The sequence below is a fragment of the Zonotrichia leucophrys genome, chromosome 9, assembly GCF_028769735.1.
Source record: "Zonotrichia leucophrys gambelii isolate GWCS_2022_RI chromosome 9, RI_Zleu_2.0, whole genome shotgun sequence".
NCBI lineage: Eukaryota > Metazoa > Chordata > Aves > Passeriformes > Passerellidae > Zonotrichia > Zonotrichia leucophrys.
The window spans coordinates 2,070,648-2,088,615 of record NC_088179.1 but is presented as its reverse complement, the minus strand read 5'-3'; the positions used below and the strand labels follow the sequence as shown (position 1 = coordinate 2,088,615).

At 41.5% G+C, this 17,968-nt stretch overlaps 1 protein-coding gene across 2 annotated transcripts in view; it reads left to right on the top strand.

Moving 5' to 3' along the window:
- The window catches only part of LOC135451489 (glypican-5-like), a 366,422-nt gene that overhangs the window by 57,618 nt on the left and 290,836 nt on the right, over positions 1 to 17,968 (top strand). The gene's annotated exons all lie outside the window — the stretch shown is intronic.

Genomic DNA, 17,968 nt, shown 5'->3' with positions numbered 1-17,968 from the left:
TTTCTCCCTGTTAGGGAGGAAAATTATATAACTATATTAAAAAACTATATAAAAGTACATAAACTATATTATTCTATATTATCTATAGAAGAGACAGACTGTATTTACACAATACTGAGATTGCCCAGATAAAACCCAGTAAACACAAGAAATACAAAGAGTGATGGGTTCCCAGAACATTAATTTGGCAGTATTTCATAGCATCTGAAGTCTGTTTTATCAGCTTTATGATGTGAGCAGGAATATATGGTGCTCTGCTTCAGATATTGAACATTCCTGTTGCTTACCTGGAGCTGGGTGGAGCTGCACAGCCCTGATCTCAGTGCTATTTAAATATTCTTCTCTGGCATAATCAGACTGGGATTAATTATTAAATGTGAAGTTTTTTAAAATGGGCCTGAGGGAGTTAAGTGCTCATTTCATTGCTCAACTTTAAATAATCCCAGCAGAAAATTAGCTATTTCTCTTTTCCCAAATTCTCTCAAAAACTATGGATTCAGTTGCAGACTAGTGTCTCTTTGAAGGGTTTGCAGCTCCTTTTGGTTGACACTCACTTTACACACAAGGTCCTAATCAAAACATTCTGTTTGATAGCAGGAAATAAAACACCTTTTCTATTGTATGCATTTGTACAACTGAAATCAAGAGAAAAATGTGCCTGGGAATGAAGAAATGGTGGCAGGGAGAGTGGAATGATAGGATCAGGATGAAATGGGTCATGACTCTCATTGCCAAACTGATAATGCAAGATAAATGAAGGAAAAAATCTAATTCCTGGACTAGAAATGAGTGAAATCTATTTTCTAGACTGAAATTAATGAAGTTAGAGAAGGGTTGGAATTTCTGTGCTTCATTAAGCGAGGGGAAGAAAGCGAGGTGCAAGTGTAAGTGGTGCAGTTCAAATGAACATTTATCAAACGCATTAGGAAGTTCCTGTATCCCCCATGCAGTTTCCAGGTAACTTTTGTTCCCAGTTTGCAGAAGCCCTATCAGTTATAGCACAATCTGTGTCAGAGCAGGGGTGTCAGGCCCTGAGGCTCCTTGGCCTGGCTCTGGTACCTCAGTGGGCACCACAGGGCAGAGAGGGAGCAAAGAATTCCCTTTTCCACTCACTCAGCCTCCCCTGGCTCAGCTACTGCCATTTACACCTCCAGCCTCATTTCCTGAGGAGATCAGATCCATTTTCCTCTCACCAAACCCATCACAGGTGGTTTTGGGACTCCACCACTGTCAGGAAGAGACAATCCAGTGTGGGGCTGGTTGAGATAATTCCCTTCTGTTGGATGTGGATTTGTTTTATTGCTGGGTTCTTCCTCTCAGTGCTCATAAACAGGTCAGCCACAGATGGGAGGGAGGTCCTTTTCTTCTTCATGGGTTTTTTGGGGTTAAAGACCCCCTGGAATTGGAGGAACCATCTGGTCTGAGGAGTTTCCCAGCAAGTATCAGCAGATAATGTGAGGATGCCCGCTGGGCAGTTCTAAAAATATAGAAACTATTTATTAATTACTGGGATGTAACTATATATTAGTTATATAGCTGGGACAGATGATTAATTGCAGTTGCCTCCTGTTTCTCAGATAGGTTTTGATGCAAAATTAAAGCCAGTAAACATTGCCAGGTCCCTTACACCAGAATGAGTATTGTTTTCCAAAATGATGGTTTAACATTTTTCGTGGAGGACCAAGGAGGGAATGAGCATTCTTTGCCAAAAAGAAACCCCACAAAACCCAGAAGCAAACAAACAAACAAAACCCAAAAATCCTTGCAAAGCCTTAAAATAATTTAGTATAGCTTGTAAAGGGGAAGGAAAAGGCTGGGATACTTGAAATAAATATGATAAGCATTATATACATCCAAATGGATTCATCCAGCTAATCCAGTGGTGATTAGAAAAGATTTTATATTTGTTTGGACCCATTCATGGATTAACCTGGCCAGTTGAGGTTGATCAAATTAGACATTGTTCTTCTAATTGGTCCTTCCTAGTTCCATAACAGATGGACACTTTTCTCCTTAATTAGAACACAACCTTTTAGTTACCATTTCAAAGTATCAGCTGAGCTTCCTCTAACAAGAAACCATGAAAACTGAAAATTATACAAGATGTGCTTTTGAAAAGTGTTAGTGAAATCTTTATGTACTTCATGAGAATTGAAGTTCTTTTGGGAAATGATTCTCCCAGAATGATGATGCTTTCTCTGAGATGATTCTTTTTCTGTTGAGGGTGTTTAGAAGTTATGCTGGCTCCCTAATTCAGTCTGGTTCTCTAGTGTGTAAAACACACCAGTTAATGCAATTTTAGTATTTCAGTTGGGAATAGTTGTAAATCTCAATACTTTAGAGCCTCTTCTCTATTCTTTGGGTAGTAAAATTGTGTTTTTGGACTGGTTAACCGCTTTCCTCAGGGGCTGTGCCCAGAAGAGTACCCTTTTCTCTCCCTGGATCATGTGGGCTTCCTCTGCAGGTTCTTGGCTTGGTGTGGCCCTGAGTTTCCCTGACTTCTTTTTGTCTTTCCTGTGGTGTTCAGGCCCCTGTTGTTGTTCCTGGTCTCATCATTGCCGCAGACCTTGGCCCCCAAGGTTCTGAAGTCAGTGGGTGAAATTCCTGGGAATGTCCATCATGCTGTGTCAGAGGCGGGGAAGGGAATGGAGCAGTGTTTGGAAGTGTCCTTGTTTCTTTGCAAAGTTTTGTCACCCTAGATGTGGGAACATTTGGTAGCTTGCTTTGAGGTACTGTCTGCTTGTACTTTTAGAAAGGTAATTTCCCTAATGAGATTTTTATCATAGCCTAAAAATAATTTTTTAAAAAAATCCTTAATTTCTCTGCCTGTTCAACAGTGAGTAACTCCCAGTAGTGCTAGTCAGCATTGTTTGCATACAGGGCATAGTTTTCATTTTCATGACAGTGAATTGACATCCTGGGACCAATTCTTTAAGTCATAACTCTGCTTTTACTCAATCGTCATTCACAAGAGCTTGACTAATTTCAGTTGGGAATGAATGACTGGCTGTGCATTAAGTAAAAACTGGCTGAGCACTGCTGGGATGAAGCCTCTGGGATTAGCAGAAGCTTGTAAATGGCAGTTGTGTCTCATTAACTTGGTAATTTTTAAGCTTTTCTCACTCCTGAGAATTCTCTAGTGCAGGTGTAGGTTTTTGAATAGTGGCTATGAAGGCATCTGGTAATAGAATTTTATTATTTAAACTTCTGGACTCCCGAAATGGGTTCATCAATTCTCCTCTCTTGCCCTCTTTCCAGTGTTCTGTGGATCTATAGAAACTCCTCCTGTGGACAGATATGTCTGGGGAATTCCCATTTGTGCTGTTATAAGGGATAGAAGTCACATTACATTCCTGGAGCCGATTTTCTGTGCAGGACAGAGCTTTACCTGCCTCCTGTGGCAGAATTTCTACATGAGAGCAGGGGACAGCATGGGAGCAACAGTTTAATACAGTGTCTGTAATCTATCAGCTGCATCATCAGGGGCATTCAGAGATCCTGGACCATTTCTGGGCAGGATGTATCATTCTGGGGCTGTGCTGTGGCTCTCCTGTGTTGTGTGTGTGCTTTACCCCTTCTTCATGGGTGCAGTCCCTGTGTTGTTCTGCCTGCTATAAACTGATTGTGTTCAGCCTAAAGAAGCCAGGTTTGTTGCACTCAAGCAGGTGTGTATTTCTTATATTCAGGAGAGATAGCCTAGAGTTCCAACTTCAGATTCCCTAATTTGTCATTTGGGTGGTCAGTGCTTTAAACCTCTCAGGTGGCACAATGGAAGCCAGCTATTTCCACAAAGGAATTTAATATGTAAATACCTATTTTTCTGGCCTTAGTGGCTTTTAGCCCATCATGTAACAGTTTTTAACTGTTGGTTGCTTTTTATTTTTCTTTATTTGTCTAAAGAGATGCTTATTGAGAATGTCTCAGAGGATTCTTATTTGCAGGTACAATTTGTGAAGTGTAATGGTTAAAGGTGGGTGAGGTGAGAACAAACATCCCACAGCCAGTGTGCTCCATCCTGCCAGGGGCTGGTCCTTAGGATAAATGCTTGAGAAAGGCTTGGAGCAGCTCTGTGGAGGTTCCTGGGCACACAGGGCTGGATCCAGGACTGGAGGCACCCAGTGCATCCTGCAGCTGCTCCTGGCTGGCACCATGGCATTTGTGATGCCACCATGGCATTTGTGCTGGCACTATGGCATTTGTGCTACTTGCATGTCAGGCTTCTGTGGAAAGAAGTCACTTCCAGAATTAGGAATGTGTAAGAGAAGTGATAAATTGCCTTAAGGTTTTTTGTCAAAATATTTTTCAATGAACAGTGGCATTTGAATCAACATGTGAAAGTGGGTTTTATCCTGCTGAACATGTTAATGAACATAAGTGTTTGCAAAACTAAAGTAACTTCTGCTGAATGTTTTGAGCTTTGTCATTGAGGAGGCAGAAATGTTAGTGAGAAATTGAAATAACCAAAGAAAAGGCAGCAGCAGCCACTCAGTTTTCTGAGAAGGAAAAAAGTAACTGGGATTTTAAAGCTGGTTCAGTTTGGGACTGGGAGAAAGGAGCTGAACCTTTTGCTGCTCCTGGTTTGCCAGCTGAAGTGAAGTACAAGATCTGTGTAGTGGTTTGATTTCAATTTTTCATTCTCTGCTTTCCTTCCTACTTGCATCTCAAGTGCTGAGGAGGAAATTAAATCCTGAGATTGAAGTAATAACTGAACAACAGTGGATTTGTACAGGAGAAACTATATGACCATAGGGAAAAGAACCTTAATTGAAGCGATGTTGTTTCTAGATTTCTCTGTGATACCTATGATGAATCTTTCATTTTTCACATTTTGTTTTACTCTGTTATTCTTTTGTGGCAGCAGGTTAATTGCTAGCCTGTCAGCAGAAAAATCTCTCACCTGTCAGGAAGCTGGTGGTAGGGGAATAAGGCTGCAGAAAAAATAAGGGAAAGCTCAGAGTACAGTTTCAAATCTATACAGTAGCAAATTCCAATTAAATTACAGAATTTTTGGAAGCATTTTAGGAGAAATTGACCTCAGGTTTTATATCTTAAGTCTGTGCTGTTCAGTCCAAACCATGGTGGTTGTGGTTGTGGTACTCACAAACACACTCAGTTGTGTGCACGTGGGTGCTCCTCTGGGCTCAATAAGGCTAAGTATAAATAAATTAGGATTGTTTAATTTCTTCAGCAATTCTTAATGGCTTAATTTCTTAATTGTTTGATTAAGATTGCTTCTTTTATGGTACAGTTTGGGACTGTATAAGGTGTTTATAGCAGGCAAATATTGTGAACTCAAAAGTTGTTGATTAACTTTGTGCACCAGACAAACAATCAGCATTGAGGGTGAGGAATTTTGCTCTAAAGCAGAGAGAGACCTGAGCTGAGAGATGAAAAAGAAGTGTTTTACCCCATTTTAAAGAAATGCAAACCCCATTGACCTCAAGGTATGACTTGTGTATCAAAGGAAATGCAGAGAGATAAAGGAAATGTGGAGGTAAATCAGAGATTTGGGAAGAGCTCTGCAGGCTTTGCTTTGTGCCAGCACAGATAACAGACACCTCATAAAACACTCACTCCTATTCACTGTGGCCAGAGCAGAATTTCACACTTGCCCTCAAAAAAACATCTTTCTTTCTGTGGTGTTGGAGTCAGATTTCCAGTGAATCAAGTGCAGATGTGGCCGTGCTGCTGGAGTCTCTGGGAATGCTCCCTGAGTGGGATCTGCTGCTTTTGGTGGGGCTGGATAATGGGAAAGCATCTGTGACCTTATTCCTGTATCAGATTCTGCTCTTTGAAGAGACAAACAGTTCTCTTCAGTTGATTTTAGGTGATTCCATGCTGATGCTTGCTTCTCTTTTCTTTTTAGAATGTTTTCTATGTAATGCTTCATATTTGCCTACTATTTATGTATTCTTTAAAAAAACCCCCTTTTTCAGCAAAGCAGTATTATTTTATTTATTTGATGTATTTATTTATCATCAGAAATTCAGTTTTGTGGGTTTTGAATGAAGATTTTAAAGTATGTCTCAAAAAGAAAAATAAAATATTTTAAAGGCATTACCATTTCCCCCCCCAAAGCCAGTTATGCTTTTTTATCACTTACTGAGAATTATGATAATGCTTGAACTCTGAGGCTCCAAGTTAACACTTATTCCTGTGTTTGCAAACAAATGTCCTCTTGCTGGAATCCTGAATATTTTGGGAAATGTCATTTATTACGAATGTCTAGGCCAGTTGCACAGCATGACTTTAGAAATGTCTGATGTTTTTTTGGTAGGTTGAGCCCTTGTGCTCAGCAGAGCAGCACTAATGCAGAGTTCCCTGGGTTATTACACACAGCACAGGGACACAGCTCCAGGCAGCTCTGAGCTGCAATTCATCAGTGCCTCTCAGCAGCTCAAGCACAGGGATGTGGGGAAAAAAATCTGGACAAATCTGTAACTCCTAAACTCAAACTTAAAAGAGGAGGAGGAAATGTCTGGAGGAATGATACTCCAGCCTCTGATTTCAGTGATCTCTGAACTGGACACTTCAAAGAAGTTGAAGCTTGGTTGTTTTTACTGCTGTGGTGGGTTTTCTGTTGGTGGTGGTCAGTGTTCCTTTTTTTTATTTTTCCTTTTTCTTTTTAAATATAGAAATCTGTGTTCAGCAGCTGGTCTGTCCTCAGAAAAAGGAGAGAATATTACCCACAGGAAATGTGGCTGTCATACTCCAGGAATGTTCAGGTTCAGGCTGATACTCCAGGAATGCCGCTCAGCCAGGTGGCTCCTGCCAGAAGGGAGACAATGCCATGGTGGGCAGCAGCTAAAAGACACACAGAAAGAGAGGCTGGGTGGGACACCCACAGTTAAATGTCCTTGATCTTCCTGAAAACAGTTATAATTGGTCAGTAGTTATGATTGTACTGTGCAGTGTGTATAGTATGTAGGCTGATGGCTGGATAAAGCCAGAGTAGTAATTTGAATTGTTGAATAAGATGTTTCTCATGTAGTATTAATAATCTAATAATTCATGAAAAACTGCAGAATTACATGGAGTTGTTTTCTCTAAGCCACCTAAACAAATGCAGTTTTCAGTGACCTTTGCTGTCATGTCCATTCCAGAATTTCTGAGCAGTCTCTCCCCGGTGTTGGAGGTGTCGGGCAGCAAATGCAGCTGTGAGCTGCTCAGGTGCTGCTGCTGCTCCCTGCTCGCACAAGTGTCCCTGAGCAGCAGCAATGGCAGCTTTTCCCTGGGAAAGCCATTTCAGCTTTTCTGCTGGCCCACCAAGGGCTGGCCTGGCACCATTCCACTGCTGCAGGCTGCACAGGCACTTTGTGTTTGCTGAGAGGTGTGACAGTCCTTCAATAGAAGCTCCTTCCTCTCTCTGCTACAACGTGGGAAGTCTTTATTCCTCACTGTACAGCTTTGTCATGCTTGTGTTTAGCAGGCAGCTGTATTTGTTTTTTATGTGCAACGCTAAGTTGTTGGAAAATATTTTTTTTCAGAGGTAGCTGTAAAATGGACAGGATTTCATGCCTTTATGTCTTTGTATTCACTGTAAATGTGCTGCCCTTCCCTCCTACATTTTACTACATAAGTGGGACTGAAATAGCCACTCCATCTTTAAGATTTTCAGAAAGAGCCAGTACTTTTGTCTTTGTTCATTAAAATTGCAGATCTATTAAATATTGTTCATTGATGGTAAAAAAAATGTAATGTTGATATAAATGAAAATTTACTGTTTTCTTGTGTCTTGAAGATCTTTATTTCAATCTTTTTGCATGATATAAAAGCATGGTGTTTGTGAGGGTCCTCAGGACGAGGTGAGAGATGAGAATCTGACTCCCAAGTTCTCAGAAGGCTGATTTATTGTTCTATTCTATTCTATTCTATTCTATTCTATTCTATTCTATTCTATTCTATTCTATTCTATTCTATTCTATTCTATTCTATTCTATATGCTATACTAAAACTATACTAAACTACAGAGAAAGGATACATCAGAAGGCTATTAAAGAAAGAATAATAAAAACCCGTGACAGACTCAGAGTCTGACACAGCTGATGGTGATTGGCCATTAATTAAAAACAATTCACATGGAACCAATCAAACATTCACCTGCTGGCAAACAATGCCCAAACCACATCCCAAAGCAGCAAACACAGGGGCAGCAATCAGATAATTATTGTTTTCATTCCTCTCTGAGGCTTCTTAGCTTCCCAGGAGAAAATCCTGGGCAAAAAGGATTTTTCAGAAAAGATCATGGTGACATAAAAGTTTTTTTATGTGCTGATCAATGAATTCCAAAGTGCTTTTTAAAGCAAATCCATGCTTAAAAGATAGCATGGTAAATTACACTTATATTTATTTACAAGTTTCGTATAAAAGCTTTAATCCCCAATAAATGCATTTCAGCCTACTTGCAGCCTATTTACAGCTCAGTTGGGTAAGCACTATGAATTCACTGCTTTTTATTGTATGTATAACTTCTGTGTTGTTCAGTAGCTGAACACAAAGGAATGTGAAATGACAGAATTCTGGTAGGAAAAGACTTGTGGAAGTCATCTGGCTGTAGGGAGAATTGTCTGGAGAGAGGGATTAGCAGAGTTGAGAAAACTGTTCCAAAGTTTGTAACAGAGATGAAAGAAGTCTGTGGTATAAGGAGATAGGGAATCAGAGTGGGAAGGAGCCTGATGGATGGTCTGCAAAAGTGGAGGGGATTAATTCATAGAGGCTGAAGGAGGCAAATCCATGGAGGATACTGAAGATGTGAGAGGGATGATTTATTGCAGTTTAATTTTGGCATTAATCTGTGGAGGAAGTGATTGATTGAAGGAGACCCCTGAAACCAACCATGCAGGGCTGGGGGAAAAATTTCAATGCTCTTTGTTGGAGGAGAATTTTCCTCTCAGAGCTGCCCTGCTGAAAGGAATGGGATGGTTTCTGTGGCAAGGAAATCAGTCTCTAATTAATTTTTAACTTTGTGCTGGCAGGTTAGTTGAAATGGAAAGCAAGTCCCAGATGCCTGAGAACTCTGGGCTGAGATGTCTGCCAGCATCTCAGGAAATGAAGTTTTTTCAAGTTGTATTTGTCACTTACATGCAAACTTGTAAGATCTTGATGGCAATCCTTGCCCAGAAGTTTTAATAAGCAGTATTTCCAGAGATGCTGTGCTTTTCAGAGCCTAGGGCACTTGGAGAGTTTTGCTATTTGAACTTTTGCACAAATACCTGTAACTGAAACAACCCACTGCTTATCCATGTGATATGGACAGATTTTGGAGATGCCACTGCTGTATTTCATTGAGGTACCAATATTACCTGCTACCTTTATTGCTTCAGCTGAAGAGTAGGTCTGGTTTGTGGAGAGTTGCATTTAAATCTGCACGAAATTCATGCTCACAGAGGAGTTTTACAGTTGAAATCCAATGTAGGTTATACAGAGACAGGAAAACTTAATGACTGACATTCTTGGGGTCCCCTCTTGATTACTACAACAATGTGAGCATTGTTTAAATATATGGCTGTGATTAAGTATAGAAATTAAAATCTTAGTTTAGGCATGGTAGCTACTCTAAGCACCCCAGAGCCTGTCAGTGCAAATAGGAATAGCACCCTTTGAGAAAAGGAGCAGAAAGGCAAATGAATCCATATGCTTAAACACAGAGTTCAGGAGGTTATTTGACCAAAAGGAATGGCTGTCAGAAACTGGAAATCCAACACTAGTGAATCCTAAAGACAGGGGCACAGACCAAAGTGGGCACTGTGAGAAGGAAACTGAGGAGCCTGAAAGGGAATTTGAAGAGCAAAGAGTCAAAGACATAAAAACAAACAACAAGAAATTCCTGTGGTATGTTAAAGACAGGAAGGGCTGTGAGAGATGGGGCAGGTCCCCTGGGCACCCTGCCCTGTACCCTGGAGCTGTCAGGGCAGGCCTTCATCCTCTCTGTGTGAGGCAGCTGAGGGAGGGCAGCCTGCAGAGCTGGGGCCGCTCTGCTTTGTGTCCCCAAGGTCCCTGCATCCCATCCCAGCTAACCAGCAGATCCAGAAATCATTTCTGAGCACTCCCTGGATATTTCTGTGATATTTAAGCAGTGTTCAGTGACATCAAATGTCAGATTTGGAGGAGCAGTGGGTGTACATTTTTGCATCCCTCAAGGGCCTGCTGTAATACCAGGCATAAGAAGATGTAGATGGATGTGTATCTTGGCCAGTGGGACAGACTGCTTGGCTTTTGTTCTCTGTCTGTGTGCTCAGGATTGGGAAGCAAATGCTCAGGTATTGTAGAGAAATTTATAATGTTCCTGAGCCTGCTTGAAGGACCAGCATTGCCCAAAGTATATTAAACAACTTCAAATTTCATAAGGCTTGTAAATACTGATTAGTTCTGTCCTGTTCAGAGCAGGTCAAGGGCTCCTATGAATTTCACCTTTGCTGAGTGCACTGCTCCTTTCATTATGTTGAAATTCCATAAGTGACAAATCTCCAACACCTTGTCTCTGAAGAAAACCAGTCCTCAAGGTCATATCCTCTAAATCTGGAAACCCCTTCACCTGGTGCCACTTTTACTGTAATGGTTTGTGTCTCTTGCTCAGTGTGTGTTTGCTAAATTATTGTTTGGTGTGCTGTCTCTAGCTGTGCCTCACTAAATTACAGTGCAGGCTTGTTAGCATCAGTGGATTTTCATTTCAGGGAAGCTTTGACTGTGTTAAATTGGGAAGCTCTTGGTTCTTACAGAGCTTTCCTTCATCAGGATGGGGTAAAAAATGTGTTAGGGATGGCAATTCCACAAGATGGGAGAATTTTCGGTCAAAAAGTTGGTTCAGAGCTGTTCCAGGTGAGGTCTAGGCTGGGAATTTTGCATTTCTGTAGCAAAGGGGGTGGCCTGGAATGAGCTTCTGGAGAGTGCTCAGTGCCCCGAGCCTGTCAGTGATTGAAGAGGTGTTTGGACAGTGCCCTTATCAAGATGATATAACCTGATCAGCCCTAAATTGGTCAGGCAGCTGGACTAGATGTAGTCATTGTAGGTCCTTTCTCACTGAAATATTTTATTCTATTACAGAGAGCTGGTTCCTAACATTTCCCAGAATAAATTAATAAAGTCAACATCTTTTTTCATAATCTTGTGAAGAGTATCATTATACAGGATTGATCTGAAAGACAAAAGAAAACTCTTCCACAAGCTGACCTTTGTGAACAAGAAGGCAGGAGATTTGTCAGAGGCACAGAAATGGCCTTACGGAATTCAAATTATTCTGCAAAGTTTAAGGCCCCTTTTTGCAAATCCACTTTCTTGGCAGCAAACTGAAGTGAGCACTGAAGTTCTGTGGGGATTTTGTGCATCAAGAACAGCACTGCGCAAGTAAGATAAACCTTGCCTATGTAAAAATGCTTTATTGAACAGGGTCTGAAATGCAGAAATGTGCTTTTCTCCAGGGCCCAGAATTTCTTAGGAGTTATCTGTTACCCTCTTGTTTTCAGCCTGCCAGTAATTTCCTTTTTGGTTGGGTGGTTGTTCCTCTCTTGGCTTCTTTCAGTGCTTCTGAAGGGCTTGATCCCATTTCCAGGGTTACACAGATAACGTTTCATGCCAAAGGGTCTCTTTTAAAATAAGCAATCACTTATAGGGCTTCAGAGAGTAGAATTCAAACAGTGGGAGGTGTCTATTAAATTTAAAAAGACAGGAAAAAAAGGGGAGAATTTACTTGTTCATGAAAATAGCTGAATCTAGACATTTCTCCTGAAACAAAACCAACAAAATTGCTGTTAGAACATTTCATAGTTACTCTCCCACCACAACCAGCTTTTAAAAACTTCAGGTTTACTTTTTAAATCTGACTAGATTAGAAATGTGATACCTAAATGAGCAAGGTACAAAATTTATTTATTTTTATTGATTCCATGTGACCTTGAAATGAAGATAAGAATTTTAAGAAGATAAATCCTTCTTAAACTTTGCCTTCTAGTTAAGCTTCTGTTTGCTCCCTGTATTAAGTATTCTTAATGCAGTGTAAATTATGCAAATTAAGGACAGCACTCAGTGATTAAAATCAACTCAGTTTATAGGATAGAAGAGCAAGAGTGGCCATACTGTGAAACTCTGTGTCTAGAATTAACTTTTTTCTCTTAATGAGAGAATAAAAGTAATGGATTTGCTTTGGTGTGTTGAAAACCCCTGATACTGGAAAGGCAGGACTGTAATGAGAATTAAGAGAGACTCAAAAATTAAGAGAGGCTGGGGCTTGTCAAAGCTTATGGCGCCATTTATGTAGATCATAGTTTTGGTGCTTTAGTTCTGAAAACTTGATTGCTGAACTTCCTCTGAAGCTCCTGGAGAGGGAAGCTCTGAATTGGAATTCAGGAGAGCATTCCATTTTATGGCTGCAGTCAATCTCAGCGTACTCATTCGTGCTGGAATTCTGCTGGAGCAGAATGCCTAATTTGCTTTCATTACCAGATTGATTTATCTACAGCCTTTATTTTTCATTAAGCTGTTGAGTCAAAGATTGCAAAACTTTAAGCAGAACTATAAAAGCTGCAGGTATTTGAGAGGTTTTTACCATTGCATATTAAAACTTCAGCGTGACAGATGTGATGGATGCTTTGGCCCTCAATTTCAAGTATAATATTTCTGCACTTGAGTTCCCATCACTAATGACCCATGTTTAACCAGAAACCCTCAGTAATTCACAAAATAACCCTAAGCAACAGAGGAAGCAATGGAATGATTACTTTGATAACACAATGTGAGAAAGTAGGAGAAGGAAACGAATGCATTCCCACAAAAATCTGCCCTTGAACTCTTCTGGGATGCCAGTCCTGAGAGAACTGGCACATGTAGTGGCTAAGCCACTATCCATCATACTAGAGAAATTTTGGCAGTCTGGTAAGGTTCCCACTGACTGGAAAAGGAGAAACTTTTTAGAAAGGAAAACAAGGAAGACCTGAGGAGAAGATTGAGCTGCAGGCCAATCATCTCACCTCAAAGTCAGGGCATGAAGAAGCAAGCATGAGGTTGCAATGTGCAACATGTTGAATATAAGCAAATTCTGTGATCTGGTGAACCCTGCTCATCTGAAAAGGTGTCTAGGTATGTGTGGCAGTGTTGAAATACAGTGTCACAGTGGTTTTATTTTGATCAAGGACTGTGTAGTTTTCTGCACATAAATTTCATGTCTTTGGTGTGGTGGGGACTTGCCCTGTAAAATACAGTCTGTAGCTGATGTGATTAGAATAAACTTACCTTTGTGTATTTTCTAAGGAAGGAATTTTTTTTAGGAGAAAAATTGGTGTTCTGATTGATTAGTGCTAAGGGGTCTCGTGTGCCTTCCCTCAGGAATAGCTGGAGCTCGTTCTCCACACACATCTGCTCAGCTATCAAATCACCAGCACATGTACTGCTGCCAGCTCTGACCCATGTGTTGAACACATGCCAGTCACTTTACTTGAAGGAATTTGGCAGATAAATTGAGGGGAAACTATTCACCATAAAGAAATATGTGTTCTGTTTTTATAGGATTATTTTAGCTATTGATCCACCTTTAATTTTTTCCATCGAGTGAGCTTTTGTCAGCATGGGAAATTTTAAAAAGCAACACCCTGAATATTTTCCTAAATTGACAGTGATTTGGATTCAGTCTCCATTAAATCTGTCATGGAAGTCTTGTCCACTGTTTTTTTTCTATAGTCTAGTGAAATTCTTTGTTCAGAGTGGAACAAAAGTCCATGAACAAGGTCAGATTCTCCAAGCAAACACGTCCTTTCAATTACCTTACAGTGTTGTGGTATCAAATATGTCTTCAGAGTAATCTACAAGAGGACACAGCCAAAAATAGATGGTGCAGGAGTGGTTTCTGTTTTTCAAGCATTGCATGCCATTGTCTTTTGTGTCTTTTCTCCAAGGGCAATACCTCTGCCTTTAATCTTAGATGAGTTCAGTGGTTTTGGGGATGCTGAGGAGCCCAGGGGCCCTCACCCAGCTGGTCTGTGCCACCATGCCAAAGGGTGTTTCCTGCTCAGATCTGGGTGAGGATACTTTGTGCTGGTCTGTCGCTGGTTTTTGTGGATAGGAGTTGCCCAAGGGCCTGAAAAACACAAGAGCCAATTAATTAAAGTGTTTGCAGAAGATGACTTGTGCAAAAGAGCCTCTGCACCAATCTTAGCTATGGTACTTCCATGTTTTCCTTAGTTTGCTTTGCCAAGGCTCCTCTAGAAGCTGGAGAGGAAGGCTGGGTGAAGTGAAAATGAAGTCAGTGTTGGTCAATCCAGTATGAGAAGAAACAGCAGCAAGGTTCTGTGGGTCCTGCTTTTGGACACATTGGAAGTACACTGTGGTTGTGCAGGGCTGGGGGAGCTGAGGCTGCTCAGCCTGGAGAAAAGGAGACTCAAGAGGTGACCTCATCACTCTCTACAACTCCTGAAAGGTGGCTGTAGTCAGATGGGGTTGGGCTCTTTTTCCAGGTAAAAACTGACAGAAATTTAGGGAAATTTGGGTTGGCTGTTAGGAAAAAGTTTTTTGCTGGTTCTTGGCTTCTTTGTCTGCCTCTGTCAAGGTTCGGATTGAAGGCACTTGAGACAATAGCTGGTGTTTAGGCCTAGATGTTTATTTTTTCCCATCTATGTTACAGTCTTTCGCTTACAAGGCACAAAATGGCTAACTGTCTATCTTTACAAGGTGTTTCAAGGCTAAACCATCCCACTAAGAAATGACACCTACATTGTCTTCACTTTTAACCCAATAACCAATCTCTCAAAGTCTGCAATGTGCACTTTTCTGTCCAATCACAAAACAACACCCAAACTCCTGGAGAAGAAGGTGAAGAAGAGGAACCAGCCACCACTCTAAAACCTCCATTTTGCCCTACATATTGCTAAATTCTAAAACCTTAAACTCTAAGTTTTCCACCCTGTGATTACACACTCCTATTTAAGCTACACACCCACAATCCCAGTGCTATCAATCCATTTTGGAAGCTTCTCCATGGCCTCAGGTCAAATGCAGTGTTCTCTTGTGAGTCTGTGCCCTCCAGCACAGAAAGTTTAAAATTCTCAGCACCCAGGATTTCAACAGTTTTTTACTGAAAGAGTGATAAAGTTCTGGAATGGCTGCCCAGGCAGGTGGTGGAGTCCCCATCCCTGGGTGTGTTTAACAAAGCCTGGATGTGGCACTGGGTGCCAGGGGTGAGTTGAGCTGTTGGGGCTGGGTTGGAGTTGATGATATTGAAGGTCTCTTCCAGCCTGGTGGCTCTGTGAGAGCCCTGCTGCTGTTCCTGGGCAGCTGAAGGATGTGCCCACACACACAGGGAGCAGTGCCCGGGCCAGCTGGCACGGCTGGGCTGCCTCACTGCTCTCCACACAGAGAGCTTTAGAGTTGTTGATAAATACAGATTTAATTTAGATATTTAAAACTTCTAGTCTTATTTATGACCTTACTCCTTAACGGAACTTGGACATAATTTCTTGTATTTCTATGTTAGTGCCTAAACAAAAACATGAGAAATAAGCCATGTCCCCCCATATTTCATTTTTGTTAAACTGTCTCTTGTATGTTTTTTGCTTAGATTTTTAGAAATAGATCTTAATGGACCACCTAACTAATTCAGCTGGAAATCATGAACTAGTTCATGACCTTATGAAACAAACATATTAGTTTTCCTACTGCCAGTTGAACTCCTTAATCAAAGGGTCGAGAAAATTCTCTCTAGAGACCCCTGTCTTGTTGCTTTTCTGTTAATGAAAAGATTCCCAGAAGAATGAAAAGTCTTCTGCATCTTCCTGCTTTCTCCTGATTAACTCATAAGATGGATTTTTGGTTCTTTCTTCTCAACTACTGCAAGTCTTATACTATTTTGTACTCTCCTTTCTCGATAGTATTTAATACATCAGATATATACAAATAAATACCTCAATTTCTTGGTATGCCAAAGTTACTGGTGACTCTGAAGTGTGTTTCTGCAGGAAACATGAACCTGCAGTGCAGTATTGTTCCAGAGACAAGTTTTAGAGTGTCCTGGGTACCATGGTCACCTCTGGATTCTAAAGATTTTTTATTTTATATTTCACAGGTAAGTCCCAGTGCTCAGTGCCTCAGGAATCATTGGTGCCACTGTGCAAGTCAAGCAGCTGATACCTTTTGGGACTACCTAAAAACAGAGGCCAGACAGAATTAAGGGAATAAAAAGCAGTTCTATTTATTGAAGGGCTTTCAGGTACATTTAGGGCAGACAAAGCCCCCCAGGGGCTACACCCAAAAATGGACCATGGCTCACAGGTTTGCACACTTTTATAAGTTTGGTCCATTTGCATATTGGGGGTAAAACTGACAATTCCAGCTTCAGGTAATGAAGCCATGTACCCCAAGTTTGCTTCCCCCAACTCACTTTTATTTTACATTTCTGTGATCTGAGGCAGTGAGGTGTCCTTGAGTGCCAGGCCTGGAGAGGAATTGTTGTGTCTGCCCAAAATGGGAAAGCAGCAGCTCACACTCCATATAGAGTTTATGGAGTTTAGAGTTATACACTGAAGAACTGCAGGATTACAAAAATATGAAAAATAGAGAAGCTAAAATGCTGAGGCATCTCAGCAGAGAGCAGAGTGTGTGCAGTGCTGTGGCAGGGCTGGCTGGGCCCTGGCCAAGCCCCATTGTGTCCCTGTGCAGTGTCTGGGCTCCCAGGGACCACCAGCGTTAAATGCCCTCCCTTTCTCCAGCCATGGCATCTGCTCTCCCTGGTATTAGTGCCTGGCACGGGGCACTCTTGGCACAGCTTTTACTTTCTCCATGGTTTTCAGTTGCAGGAAGGCTGCAGAAGCAATTTTTGGCCTTTTTTTTGGCTAGTATTTATTTGAATAGTCCCTCTCCTCAGGCAGTGTAAACCAGCAATATCAACCAGCAGTATCTCTACACAGCCACATTTTACTTGTACATGAGCTGTGTCCACAGTTGCATTTTGGATTTTCTGGCCACAGCCCTCTTGCTTGCTTGCTCCTGGATATTTGTGTGTGTATGCCTTACACATGTTGTCATTTAAATGTTGTCCTCACCCTTACCTAGGCACAGGTTCCAGTTAAGAGGATTTTTTGCTCCATAAAGGCCCAGAGCATTTGGAGGGCCACGATAAAGGATGTGCTGCCTCAGGCACTGTAGCCAGCCCATACAGCACGCATGAATGTGCAGAGATTCTCCCACAAGCCTGCTTTAGTTCTGGAAACTACACTGTTGACACTAAATAGTTCATTCCAAAGGTCCTTTTGATAAGAGTAGTTTGGGAAGTCCAAGGAGCAGTGATTCCCTTTAGTTCTGTCCAGCAGTCTGTGGGAAGAGATTACCTGAAAGTTGTAATCCTAGAGATTGCAATATGGGCATTATTTTCATTTATCAACTGCCCCTGTGCTGTCATGTGTAGCAGTGATTCTCAGCCCTGAAAAACTGCTTAACTTGTGGAAAAATAAAAACTGTGGAACCCCAGCAAGATCAAGGTAAGGGTTCTGCACCATCTCCCAGTGGCAGTGGCATTTTTGGGTGGCAGAGTGTGACACGTGTCATCCCCAGGAGCAGTGTCACCCCTGAGCTCACCCCAGAATCAGACATCAGATGGTACCTGGAGCTCCACCCTTCACTGGGTGCTTGGGTACCAACCCTGTCAGCTTTGAGAAGTGTGCAGTTATAGCTGAATAAACCACTGCGTGTTGAAAATAGCAACAAAAACTGTGCAGGCCATTGGTGCTAGAGGTTCTGCTCACTCAAAGGAACCACAGGTGTCTACTCCAAAGAGTCCAAACTGAGGGCAGTCCATTTTTTAGAGCCAGTATTCATCCTGTTTAAGTCCATGCAAGTCTTGGATTGCTAGGCCAACATACTTTTAAAGGCTATGTTTTTATAACAGTGCTAAAATTTGTAAAAAATCCAACCCCACCCCACAGCAAGACACTCACTTGCAAAGCCACCAGGGGTTTACCTCATCCCCTGAGCCATGGTTCAGTGCTAAGAA